General features: G+C 36.7%; 1 protein-coding gene across 4 annotated transcripts in view; it reads right to left on the reverse strand.

Annotated features, from left to right (window-relative positions):
* The window catches only part of C10H4orf17 (chromosome 10 C4orf17 homolog), a 365717-nt gene that overhangs the window by 69553 nt on the left and 282802 nt on the right, over positions 1-13362 (reverse strand). The window lies entirely within an intron of this gene.

Below are 13362 nucleotides of genomic sequence, written 5' to 3' on the forward strand. Positions count from 1 at the left end.
GATCCCTCATGTATTAGTTTCCTAGGGCTACCCTAACAAATATCACATACTTGGTGGCTTAAAACAACAGACATATATTTTACAGACATATATTTTCTCATAATTTTTGAAGGCCAGAAGTTCAAAATTGAAGTCTCAGCAGGGTTGCATCCTTCTGGAGTCTGAGGCAGAATCTGTCCCAGCCTCTATCCCAGAACTCCTTGGCCTTCCTTGGCTGTGGTTGCTGCACTCCAATCCCTGTCTCTGTGGTCACAGAGCATGTCCTCTGTGTGTCCCTCTGTGTCCTGCCATAGCCTTTTTACATGGACACTGGTCATTAGATTTAGGCCTGCTCTGATCCAGTATGACCTCATATTAACTATTTACTTCACATCTGCAAAGACCCTATTTTCAGATAAGGTCATATTCTGAGGTGCTGGTGGACATGAATGTTAAGAGACAATATTCTATCCACTGCTTTCTTCCCAGCTAGATTTCAAAAGAGCATGAGGCAGCATTCAGTCTTGCTTAAGATTTTACCCATACCTTGATACCCCTCTATTATCTCTGTGTGTCAGCTGATTTATCTAAAGAGAAAAGAACTAGAAAACTAGACTTTCATCATTGAATATACACATAAGATTGGAAGCTCAGAGAAAATAATGTGCATATAAATTACTCAGAGCTAAACATATGTATCCTATTAAGGGTAGTTACCATGCTCTGGGCAGCTATACTATGCCAGGCTTATCACTCATCTTCAGTAATAATAATAAAAGCTACACTTGTTGATCCTTAATCATTTGTCAGAGAATGTGTCAAAAGTTTCATATATAACATTAAGAAACTTTGGGGATTGGGACGACATGGTGGAGTCAAAGGACTTAAGCTCACTTTCTCTTGTGAAAACACCATACTTACAAGTAACTGCAGAACAACCAACAATAAAATAGACTGGAAACTACCAAAAAAGATATCTCACACCCAAAGATGAAGAAGCTTCATTGAGATAGTAGGAGGGGTGCTTTCACGATATAAGCAATCCTATACCTGCTGGGTGGGTGACCACAGGCTGGAAAATAACTATATTACAGAGGCTCTCCCATAGGAGTGGGAGTTCTGAATCCCACATCAGGTTCCCCAGACTGGAGTTCTGGTATTGGGAGGAGGAGCCCCCAGAGCATTTGGCATTGAAGGCCAGTGAGAGGTGTGTGCAGGAGCTCCACAGGACTGGGGGAAACAGACTCCACTCTTTGAGGGCGCATAAAGGATTCCATGTGCACTGGGTCCCAGGGAAAAGCAGGGACTCCATAAGAATCTGGGTCAGACCTACGCATGTGTCTTGGAGGATCTCCTGGGAAAGCAGGGGTTAGCTGTGTCTCACCTGTGTAGGCAGGACATTGGAGGCAGAGGTCCTAGGAATATTCATCAGTGTGAGCTCCCCTGAAGATGGCCATTTTGGAAAAATATGGCACCACCCATCAGGATTGAGAAGCCCCAGGACAAACAGTAATCTGGGTGGGAACACATCCCCACCCATCAGAAAACAGGCTGCCTAAAGACCCTCTAGGAACACAGCTGCCTCTAATCTCAGCACCACTAAACCATCTTTGCAACAAATACTAAGGGAACTTCTCTAGGTGGAAAAGAAAAAGCCACAACCAGAAACAAGAAAATTACACATGAGAAGGCTCACTGATAAAGACAAACATATAGCAAAGCTAGGAAATCATCCACACCAAAATATGATACCAAAACCAGCAATCATAAGAAGAGGAGGATATTAGAGATGCACAATATTAAGATGCATTTGCAAGTAAGAGATCAGCAACTTAAAACAATTTTGTATATATAAACTCCTATATGAAAACCTCATGGTAACCATAAACAAAAAACCTACAATAGATACACAAACGAACAAGAAAAATCAATCCAAGCACAACACTAAAGATAGTCACCAAACCACAAGGGAAGAAAAAAGACCAACAACAAAAAAAATCCAAAACAATTAACAAAATGGAAATAAGAACTTACATTTGATAATAACCTTAAATGTAAATGGACTATGCTCCAACCAAAAGACATGGCCAAAAGGAGACAAAAACAAGACCCATATATCTTTGTCTATAAAAGATCCACTTCAGTTCTAAGGACATATACAAACAAAATGAGAGGATGGAGGAAGATATTCCATGCAAATGTAAATAAAAGAAAGCTGGAATAGTTAATATGAGTATGAGTATGTCAATACTCATATCAGACAAAATAGACTTCAAGAAAGAATATTATAAGAAACAAAGAAGAACACTGCATAATGATCAAAAGGTTAATCCAAGAAGATATAACAATTGTAAATATATACGCACCCAACATAGGAGCACTTCAATGTATAAGGCAACTGCTAACGGCCTTAAAAGGAGAAATTGACCATAACACAATAATAGTGGGAGACTTTAACACCCCATTAACAGCAGTGGACAGATCATCAAGACAGAAAATTCACAAGGAAACACAGGCCTTAAATGAAGCATTAGACAATAGATACTTATAGAATTTTCCACCCACAGCAGTAGAATACATATTCTTCTCAAGCACACCTGGAATATTTTCTAAGATAGATCACATTCTGGCCCACAAATCAAGCCTTAGTAAATTTAAGAAAATTGAAATCATATTAAGGATCTTTTCCAACTACAATGCTCGAAGACTAGAAATCAATGACAAGAAAAAAAAATGAAAAAAAACCCCATGGAGATTAAACAACATACTACTAAACAACCAATGGATTACTGAGGAAATCAAGAGGAAGTGAAAAAATACCTAGAGAGAAATGACAATAAAGACACAATAATCCAAAATTTATGGCATGCAGCAAAAGCAGTTCAAAGAGGGAAATTTATAGCAGTACAAGCCTACCTCAGGAAACAGGAAAAATCTCAAATAAACAACCTAATCTCACACCTAAAACAACTGAGAAAGAAGAACAAACGAAACTCAAAGTGGGTAGAAGGAAAGAAATCATAAAGATCAGAGCAGTGGTAGATGAAATAGAAATGAAGAAAACCATAGAATAGATCAATGAAACTTTAAAGCTGGTTCTTTAGAAAAAAATCAACAAAATGGATAAACCCTTAATCAGACTCATCAAGAAAAAGAGGACTCAAACCAATAAAGTTAGAATTGAAAAAGGAGAAGTTACAATGGACATCACAGAAGTACAAAGAACTGTAAAGAGATGGCTACTGCAAGCAACTATATGCCAATAAAATGGACAACCTAGAGGAAATGGACAAATTCTTAAAAGGTACAATCTTCTAAGACTAAACCAGGAAGAAATAGAAAAGACGAATGGACCAATCACAAGTACGGAAATTGAAAGTGTGATTTAAAATCTTTCAACAAAAAAAGGGTTGAAATATAATATATATTATATATAATATAATAAGGGTTGAAATATAATAATATTTGATAGAATTCACTGGTGAATTAATACCTACCCTGCTGAAACCTCAAAAAAATTGCAGAGGAAGGAAGTCTCCCAAAGTTATTCCATGAGACCACCATCACCCTGATATGAAAACCAGATAAAGATACCATAAAAAAAGAAAACTACAGGCCAATTTCACTGATGAACATAGATGTAAAAATCTTCAACAAAATACTAGCAAAAGGAATCCAGCAATACATTAAAAGGATCATATACCATAATCAAGTGGGATTTATCCCAGGAATGCAAGGATTTTTCAATATCAATCAGTGTAATACACCACATTAACACATTGAAGAATAAAACTGTGTGATCCTCTCAATAGATGGCAGAAAAAGCCTTTGACAAAATCCAAAACCCACTTCTGATAAAAACCCTTCAGAAAGTGGGCATAGAGAGAACCTATGTCAACATAATAAAGGCTGTATATGACAAACCCACAGCTAAAGTCATTCTCAATGGCGAAGAGCTGAAAGAATTCCCGTTAAGATCAAGAATAAGACAAGAATGTCCACTCTTGCCACTTCTACTCAACATAGTTTTGGAAGTCCTAGCTAGCAATAAGAGAAGAAAAAGAAATAAACGGAATCCAAATTGGAAAGAAAGTAAAACTATCACTGTTTGCAGATGACATGACACTATACCTACAAAATCCTAAAGATGCTACCAAAAAACTGTTAGAGCTCATCAATGAATTTGATAAAGCTGAAGAATACAAAATCAATACACAGAAATCAACTGCCTTTCTATACATTAACAATGAAATACCAGAAAGAGAAATTAGGGAAACAATCCCATTTACCATTATATCAAAAAGAATAAAATACCTAGAAATAAAACTACCTAAACAGATAAAGGACCTGTACTCTGAAAACTATAAGATGCTAATGAAAGAAATCAAGGCTGACACAAACAGATGGAAAGATATACCATGCTCTTGATTTGGAAGAACCAGTATTGTCAAAATGAGCATACTACCCAGGCAATCTACAGATTCAACACAATCCCTATCAAATTACCAATGACATTTTTCACAGAATTATATTTAAAAAATTTAAATTTGTATGGAAACACAAAAGACCCCAAATAGCTCAAGCAGTCCTGAGAAAGAAAAATGGAGCTGGAGGAATCAGGCTCCCTGACTTCAGACTATACTACAAACTACAGTCATAAACACAATATAGTACTGGCACAAAAACAGAAATATAGATCAATGGAACAGGATAGAAAGCCCAGAAATACACCCAAGCACCTATGGTCAATTAATCTATGACAAAGGAGACAAGAATATAAAATGGAGAAAAGACAGTCTCTTTAATAAGTGGTGCTGGGAAAATTGGACAGTTACATGCAAAAGAATGAAGTTAGAACACTCTCTAACACCATACACAAAAATAAACTCAAAATGGATTAAAGACCTAAATGAAAGACAGGATACTGTAAAACTTTTAGAGAAAAAAACATGCCAAACACTCTGTGACATAAACCATAGCAATGTCTGCTCAGATCTGCCTCCCAGAGTAATGACAATAAAAACAAAAAGAAATAAATGGGACCTAATTAAATTTAAAAGTTTTTGCACAGCAAAGGAAACCACAAACAGAATGAAAAGACAACCCACACAATGGGAGAATACATTGGCAAATGAAGTAACTGACAAGGGTTTAATCTCCAAAATATACAAACACCTCCTTCAGTTCAATATAAAAAAAACCCAATCAAAAAATGGAAAGAAGATTTAAACAGACATTTCTCCAAAGCAAGACCTATGTACTATTAACAGGCACATGAAAAGATGCTCAACATCACTAATTATAAGAGAAATGCAAATCAAAACTACAATGAGTTACCTACCTTACACCAGCCAGAATGGCCTTCATCAAAAAGTCTACAAACAATAAATGCTGGAGAGGGTGTAAAGAAAAGGGAACCTTCTTACACTGTTGGTGGGAATGTAAATTGGTGCAACCACTATGGAAAATAGCATGGAGATTCCTCAAAAAAACTAAAAATAGAAATACCATATGATCCAGCAGTCCCACTCCTGCACATCTATATGAAGAAAACCATAATTTGTAAAGATGCATGCATCCCAATATTCATTGCAGCACTATTTACAATAGCCAAGACATTTAGGCAACCTAAATGTCCATCAACAGAGGAATGGACAAAGAAGTTGTGGTACATATATTCAATGGGATATTACTCATCCATGAAAAGAAATGAAATAATGCCATTTGCAGCAACATGGATGGAACTAGAGATCATCATTCTAAGTGACGTTAGACTAACTAGTGAAAGACAAACATCATATGATATCACTCATATTGTGGAATCTAAAAAAAAAATACAAATAAACTTATTTGCAGAACAGAAACAGATTCACAGACCTTGAGAAACTTATGGTTACCGAAGGAGAGAGATTAGAGGAGGGCGTGGGAGGGATGGACTGGGGGTTTGGGGATTGGCAAATACACACTGAGATAAATGGAATGATTGGCCAATGGGCACCTGCTATATAGCACAGAGAACTCTACCCAATATTCTGTGGTAATCTATGTTGGAAAAGAGTTTGAGAGAGAATGGATATGTGTATATGTATGACTGAATCACTTTGTTGTGCAGCAGAAATTATCAATCTTATAAAAACAACTATACTTCAATAACATTTTTAAAAATTTCATATACAGAATCTCATTAAATTCTCATAACCATTTTGTGAAATAAGTGCTATTAGTGTTATCTTATAGATGAAGAAATTAAGTCTTGCAAAAATTAGGTAACTTATCAACGGTAAAGACATTCTCAAATGGACGTCAGAGTCCAGAGATTGAGCTCTTAAGCTCTGTTCAATGTAGTCTCCCTACAAGAAAGACATTCTCTCCTCCACTTAGCAGATGAGAAAAAAGTGGGTACAAGAAATTACGTCATCTGCCTATAGTTTCATAGCCAGCAAATCTGAAATGCAAACTCTAGTCTGTTTTGCCTTCAATCTAAATTTTTCTTACAGCATTTTACTAGTTAGTTTGGGCTCCACAGAGCCCAGGTGATGACAACAAGGGGAGAAAGTAAGTTTGACTCTGAGGATACAGCTGATCAGAAAAAGAGGCAGAAGAACCATGGACTATGACTGGGGTATGTTTACCCAAGAGTTTGTTAAATCATGTTAGCCTGGCTCTGCCTGGCAGTTCGTATTGTTGAAGAGCCCGCCCTTCTCTTCAAGGCTGTTTCTGTGTGTGGGTAAGCAAGTCAATAAGGGCTTTGTGCTAATCTCTGCTCCTTGGGTTAGGATTAGGATTCATTCAACTCGTCTCCTTCCAGCTTGTTTCCTTTCCCTTTCTTTCCCCTCCTTTTCATCATCCTTCCCTTTTTTCAGCTGTTTTATAGACACTTCCACAAACTACACATACTTTTCATGTCACTCAAGTAGCGCATCATTTCCCCTTTGAGATTACCTTTGAGGATCATTTAAATTGCATCTTAATCCCCATCTCTAAAATTGGTTTAATAAACCTATACATCTATGGTCATTTGATCTTTGACAAAGGGGGCAAGAATATACCATAGAGAAAAGACAGTCTCTTCTTTCTTTTCCCTACCACCAGTTAGTGGTGTCAGAAAAGCTGGACAGATGCATTTAACCAATGAAATTGGAACACACCCTCAGACTATACACAAAAATAAACTCAAAATGACTTAAAGACATATATAAGACACCATAAAAGACACCATAGGAAAATATTCTATGACATAAATTGTGCCAATGTTTTCTTAGGTTACTCTCCTAAAGCAATAGAAATAAAAACAAAAATTAACAAATGGGACCTAATCGAACTTGTAAGCTTTTTCACAGCAAAGGAAACCACAAATAAAACAAAAATACAACCTGTGAACAAATATTTGAAAACAATGCAATCAACAAGGGCTTAATTTCCAAAATATACAAATAGCTCATATAATTCAATAACAACAACAAAAAAACCAATCCAAAAATAGGCAGAAGACTTAAACAGACATTTCTCAAAATACATACAGATAGCCAACAGGCACATGAAATGACATTGCTAATTATTAGGAATTTATTATTGGAATTACCACCTTGCTAATTATTAGGGAAATGCAAATCAAAACCTCAGTGAGGTACCACCTCATGCCAGCCAGAATGGCCCTCATCAAAATGTCTAAAAATAGCAAATTTTGGAGAGGGTGAAGAGAACAGGGACTCATTCTACATTGTTGGTGGAAATGTAAATTGGGGTAGCCGCTATGGAGGACAGAATGGAGATTCCTCAAAAAGCTAAAAGTAGAGTTACCATATGATCCAACAATCCCACTTTTGCACATATATTCAGAGAAAACTATAATTTGAAAAGATACATCCACCACCATGTTCATAGCAGCACTGTTTGTAATAGCCAAGACACGGAAGCAACCTAAATGTCCATGGATAGACGAATGGATAAAGAAGATATGGTGCATATATATAATTGAATACTACTCAGCCATGAAAAAGAAATAATACCATTTGCAGCAACATGGATGGACCTAGAGATTATCAAAGTAAGTGAATTAAGTTAGCGTAGAAAGATAAATATCATATTATATCACTAATATGAGGAATCTAAAAAAAATGCAAATGAACTTATTTACAAAACAGAAACAGACACACAGACATAGAAAACACTTATGGTTACCAAAAGAGAAAGATGGGGGGGAGTAAATTAGGAGTTTGGGATTATCAGATACAAAATGCTATATGTAAAAAAGATAAACAACAAAGTCCTACTGTTGAACTATATTCAATATATTGCAGTAAACTAATGGAAAAGAAAAAAATGGATTTAATATCATTCACTTCATAGGCTTTTATGAACATCAAATGAGATAATGATTTAATGATAATAAACATTAATTACTGAAAGAACAGTTATAAAGAGAGAAACAGAGCACAAGGTGACCAAGCTAATCTGTAGCAAACTGAAGCCCATGACTTTCAGATAGCAGGAGGGATCTCTCCTACTTTTGTGTTGGTAGAAATGTTGCCAGAGCTCTGATTTTTAAGCATAGTCTGATATAAAATATTCTGTTTTTCTCTTTACTTAAAGCATTGTAGCATTTCAGAAAATTCCTACATTTGCATGTCCAAGTTACATTTCCAAGGTGAGGGCTCAAGTTTGAAAAGAAGTGACATGGCCAAATCAAAGCCAAACCCTTTATGAGACTCTGTGTTGATTTTGATTTAGGAAAATAAAATTCACTATATTGTAGGAATAAGTCAACCTATTTATTTTTAAGTTAGAAGTTTTTTTGTTTTTGAAATAATCCAGGCCAAATTTCAGACTTGTTCTCAACCCACAGGATAATAGCTCAGACCTCATTTAGCCACTAGCTCTCCAACATTATGCAATCCTGGGTCTTGTCCTCAGTGAGTACTCCAAAACAACTTCATCCTGTCACATACCTTCATTCCTTGGACTAGAAAAGAAAAGCAGGGCCATGATTCTGTCTTCAACAACACTCAGGGCTCATCTCTCCAGAAATGCAATTGGCTGAGAGCCTCCAATGTAACCTAAGAAGTACCCACTGCTCATGTCCAAGAGCAATTCAGCCCCCCTGCCTTATGCTTTTACCCTTAGAGGTGACTTTTTTTTTTTTGTCTTTTTGCCATTTCTTGGGCCACTCCCACAGCATATGGAGGTTCCCAGGCTAGGGGTCGAATTGGAGCTGTAGCTGCTGGCCTACGCCAGAGCCACAGAAACTCGGGATCGGAGCCGCGTCTGCAACCTACACCACAGCTCATGGCAACACTGGATTCTTAACCCACTGAGCAAGGCCAGGGACCAAACCCGCAACCTCATGGTTCCTAGTCGGATTCGTTAACCACTGAGCCACGACAGGAACTCCAGAAGTGACATGTTTTATACTTATACATTTCCATTTTTTCCAGGCATGCTATAGAAGAAGTGGAAGAATGTCGTAAATGGGTCTTCTGAGAAAAACTGGCAAAGATAAGTCAGCCTCTGAAGATGTAATACTTGGCTCTGATAATGAAATCAAAAATGGTAAAGGATCCAGTGTCAGTCATGGAAGGTCAGCAGATACAGGCAGCATTTCCCTCAAAGTGTTGTCTTCATGATGACGCTAGGTAATCCAAATACATGATTTTGAGCTGTGTTCTCCTACCTTTCCTCCCCTAATCCATCATGATCTGATCCTTTTGTAAAACATAATATAAAAGAATTACTAGAAAAAAATGAAATGAGAACAAGACATACACAACACTAGCCTGTATTTTTTTATTAGATTCAATAGACATATACTTAAATCTGGCAAATTACTATAAAAATTTCTAAACAATCTGGTGCTTATCTCATTATGGACCAGTAATAGGTGGAGGATTGGCCTAGGAGTGTGGACCACACTTAGGGGCTTGGCACTACTAGACAGGCTTCCCATTAGAATCACCTGGGAAGATGCCTCCTGAAAAGTACTCAAGCATAAAATAAATGGAAATCATTCAACAAAAAAAAGAAAGGAAGAAAGGAGAAACAGAACCAACTGGAAAACAAGGTTTAAAATGGCAATAAATACATATCTATCAATAATTACTTTAAATGTCAATGGATAAAAGCTCCAATCAAAAGACACAGAGAGGCAGATTGAATAAAAAAGCAAAAACCTACAATCTGCTGTATGTAAGAGACTCACCTTAGGGTAAATGACACACATAGATTGAAAGTGAAGGGATGGGAAAAGATATTTCATGCCAATGGACAAGAGAGGAAAGCAGGAATTTCAATACTCATATCAGACAAAATAGACTTTAAAATGAAGGCCATAAAGAAAGACAAAGAAGGACACTACTTAATGGTTAAAGGATCCATTCAAGAAGAGGATATTACACTCATCAATATATATGCCCCTAATATAGGAGCACCCAGATACCTACAACAAACACTAACAGACTTAAAAGGAGAAAATGATGGGAATACAATCATAGTAAGAGGATTTTAACACCCCACTCACATCAATGGACAGATCCTCTAGACAGAAAATAAATAAGGCAACAGAGGTCCTAAAGGACACAATAGAAAAGTTAGACTTGATGGACATTTTCAGGACATTATATCCAAAAAAATCAGAATATACATTCTTCTCAAGTGTACATGGAACAGTCTCAAGGATTGATCACATACTGGGGCACAAAGCTAACCTCAACAAATTTAAGAGTATAGAAATTATTTCAAGTATCTTCTCTGACTACAGTGGTATGAAAGTAGAAATCAACCACTGGTAAAGAAATGAGAAAAAACCAATTACATGGAGACCAAACAACATGCTACTAAAAAACCAGTGGGTCAAGGAGGAAATCAAGAAGGAAATTAAAAAATACCTTGAGACAAATGATAACGAAGACATAACCACTCAAAAGCAGTGCTCAGAGCGAAATTCATAGCAATACAGGCCTTCCTCAAAAAAGAAAACTCTCAAATCGACAACTTAACCTATCACCTAAATGAATTAGAAAAAGAGGAACAAACAAAACCTAAAGTCAGCAGAAGGAAGGGAATCATAAAGATGAGAGAGGAAATCAATAAAATAGAGATTCAAAAAACAATAGAAAAAAAATCAATAAAACCAAGAGCTGGTTCTTTGAAAAGCTAAACAAAATTGACAAACCTCTGGCTAGACTCACCAAAAAGAGGAAAGAAAAAAAACAAATTAACAAAATAAGAAATGAAAAAGGAGAAATCACAAGAGATACAAAAAACCATAAGAGAATACTATGAACAACTGTACACCAACAAATTGGACAACTTAGAAGAAATGGACAACTTTCTAGAGACTTACAGCCTGCCAAAATTGAATCAAGAAGAAATAGGTCAACTGAACAGACCAATCACTAGAAATGAAATTGCATATGTCATAAAAACACTCCCTACAAATAAAAGTCCAGGACCAGATGGCTTCACAGGCAAATTCTACCAAACATACAAAGAGGAACGAACTTATATCCATCCTCCTTAAGCTTTTCCAAAAGGTTGAAGAAGAAGGAACACTCCCAAAGACATTCCATGAAGCCACCATCACCCTAATACCAAAACCAGACAAAGATACCACCAAAAAAGAAAACTACAGGCCAATATCTTTGATGAGTATAGATGCAAAAATTCTCAACAAAATTTTAGCCAACCAAATCCAACAACATATAAAAAAGATCATACACCATGACCAAGTGGGATTCATCCCAGGTCCACAAGGATGGTTCAACATATGCAAACATCATACACCACATTAACGAAAAGAATGTGAGAAATAGCAACAACAACAACAACAAAAAAGACAAAAGACAAAAAAAAAAAAACAAAAAAGGAGTTCCCGTCGTGGCTCAGTGGTTAACAAATCTGACTAGGAACCATGAGGTTGCGGGTTCGGTCCCTGCCCTTGCTCAGTGGGTAAAGGATCCGGCGTTGCCATGAGCTGTGGTGTAGGTCGCAGACGAGGCTCGGATCCCACATTGCTGTGGCTCTGGCGTAGGCCGGTGGCTACAGCTCGATTCAACCCCTAGCCTGGGAACCTCCATATGCCGTGGGAGCGGCCCAAGAAATAGCAACAACAACAACAACAAAAAAGACAAAAGACAAAAAAAAAAAAAAGAATGTGATGTATCAACATCATACACCACATTAACAAAAGAAAAGTCAAAAACCCCATGATCATCTCAATAAATGCATTTGACAAAGTACAACATCCATTCATGATAAAAACTCTCACCAAAGTGGGTATAGAGGGAACACACCTTAACATAATCAAAGCCATTTATGACAAACCCACAGCAAATATAATACTCAATGGGAAAAAGCTGAAAGCCTTCCCAGTAAAATCTGGAACAAGACAAGGATGACCACTCTCACTGTTATTCAACATAGTACTGGAAGTCCTAGCCACAGCAATCAGACAAACAAAAGAAATAAAAGTTATCCACATTGGAAGAGAAGAGGTAAAATTCTCACTGTATGCAGAGGACATGGTACTATATGTAGAAAACCCTAAGGACTCCACACAAAAACTACTTGAACTGATCAACAAATTTAGCAAAGTAGCAGGATATAGGATTAACATTTAGAAATTAGTCATATTTCTGATACTAACAATGAAATATTAGAAAAGGAATACAAAAATACCTTTTAAAATTGCACCCCAAAAACTCAAAAACATGGGAATAAACCTGACCAAGGAGGTGAAAGACTTATATGCTGAGAACTATAAAACATTAATCAAGGAAATTAAAGAGGATTCAAAAAATTGGAAAGATATTCTATTCTTCTGGGTTGGAAAAATTAATATCATAAAAATGGCCATACTTCCCAAAGCAATATACAGATTAAAGGCAAGCCCTATCAAATCAAATTACCCATGACATTTTTCACAGAACTACAACAAACTATCCAAAAAATTATATGGAATCACAAAAGACACAGAACTGCCAAAGCAATCCTGTGGAACAAAAGCCAAGCAGGAGCCATGACTCTCCCAGACTTCAGGCAATATTACAAAGCCACAGTCATCAAGACAGTGTGGTCCTGGTACCAAAACAGTCATACAGACCAATGGAACAGAATAGAGAACCCAGAAATAAACCCAGACACCTTTGGTCAATTAATCTTCGACAAAGGAGGCAAGAATATAAAATGAGAAAAAGTCTTTTCAGCAAGTGGTGCTAGGAAAACTGGATAGCATCCTTTAAATCAATGAAACTGGAACACGCCCTCACACCATGCACCAAAATAAACTCAAAATGGCTTAAAGACCCAAACATAAGACAAGACACCATCAAACTCCTGGAAGAGAACATAGGCAAAACATTCTCTGATATGAACTTTACAAATGTTTTC

The sequence above is a fragment of the Phacochoerus africanus genome, chromosome 10 (genome assembly GCF_016906955.1).
Source record: "Phacochoerus africanus isolate WHEZ1 chromosome 10, ROS_Pafr_v1, whole genome shotgun sequence".
Classification (NCBI taxonomy): domain Eukaryota; kingdom Metazoa; phylum Chordata; class Mammalia; order Artiodactyla; family Suidae; genus Phacochoerus; species Phacochoerus africanus.